This window comes from Octopus bimaculoides, chromosome 3, assembly GCF_001194135.2.
Source record: "Octopus bimaculoides isolate UCB-OBI-ISO-001 chromosome 3, ASM119413v2, whole genome shotgun sequence".
Classification (NCBI taxonomy): domain Eukaryota; kingdom Metazoa; phylum Mollusca; class Cephalopoda; order Octopoda; family Octopodidae; genus Octopus; species Octopus bimaculoides.
In genome coordinates this window covers 25,780,349-25,781,381 of record NC_068983.1, presented here as the reverse complement: position 1 = coordinate 25,781,381, position 1,033 = coordinate 25,780,349, and the positions used below count along the sequence as shown (strand labels likewise).

The 1,033-nt window shown below is 33.0% G+C and overlaps 1 protein-coding gene across 8 annotated transcripts in view; it reads left to right on the top strand.

Moving 5' to 3' along the window:
• LOC106884218 (neuronal acetylcholine receptor subunit alpha-10) overlaps positions 1 to 1,033 on the top strand; it is a 1,143,354-nt gene that overhangs the window by 927,230 nt on the left and 215,091 nt on the right. The window lies entirely within an intron of this gene.

Sequence of the window (1,033 nt, the reverse complement as noted above, 5' to 3'; positions counted from 1 at the left end):
ATATATATATATATATATATATACATAATATATATACATACGCACACACATATATAAAAATGTGACACGCCAGATTGTACACTTATGTCAACGATTTGTGAAACCTTAAGCAGTTAAAAGATTCGCACATTAAATCTAATAAAAACTAACTACAACACATACCCACAAGTATTTTTCTTCTCCTTCTGTACGCCCTTCCAACATGTCTACGCTCTGTCTACATCACATTTAATTATCAGTATACGTAGCTCCAGAGGCCCCTAAAATGTAATATATCAATTTCGAAGTTAATATCACCATTTTCTATGTAATACAAGTCTATTATTTTTCAGTTTAATTCTAAATTTTTTGAGAGGTAACTTGAAAACATTTAGAAAAACACGTCTGTTTAAAGCAAACTCGTGATTTTGATGTCGATCAATTACTTTAGTACTTTACCTCAATGCAGAAGGTTTCGTACAACGTTTTATGATAAAGGCTTTTAATCAAGGAAGTTAGAATGTCCTCAATTGCATATCGTGGCCGTATCTCTAGTCTTTAGTGCAGGAGCACAATTTATAGTAATGACTACATTTTACAGAGTTTTTTTTTGAACGGTATCCAGAAATGGCTGAAATATAATATCTAATATTAAAATTGCGATTCTTTTCTATATTTGGTGAAGAGTGGAATAACCATAAAGTGCCATGGGCTATGTTCCATGTTTATACATTCAAATACGCTTTAAGTGTAGTTGTAAGATATTCAGAATATATTGACAATTGTTGTCATAAGTTCACTAAAATATTTCTTTTATATTCCTGAACTTCAAGATCATAACATATTCAATAGTACTTATTATATGCAGATTATGCAATGGTCCAATCTATCATTTGAAATTTATTTTCTCTTAGTTGACACAAAAGTAGGTGCAAATGGTCCCGGGTTCAGTCCCACTGCGTGGCATCTTGGGCAAGTGTCTTCTACTATAGCCTCGGGCCGACCAAAGCCTTGTGAGTGGATTTGGTAGACTGAAACTGAAAGAAGCCCGTCG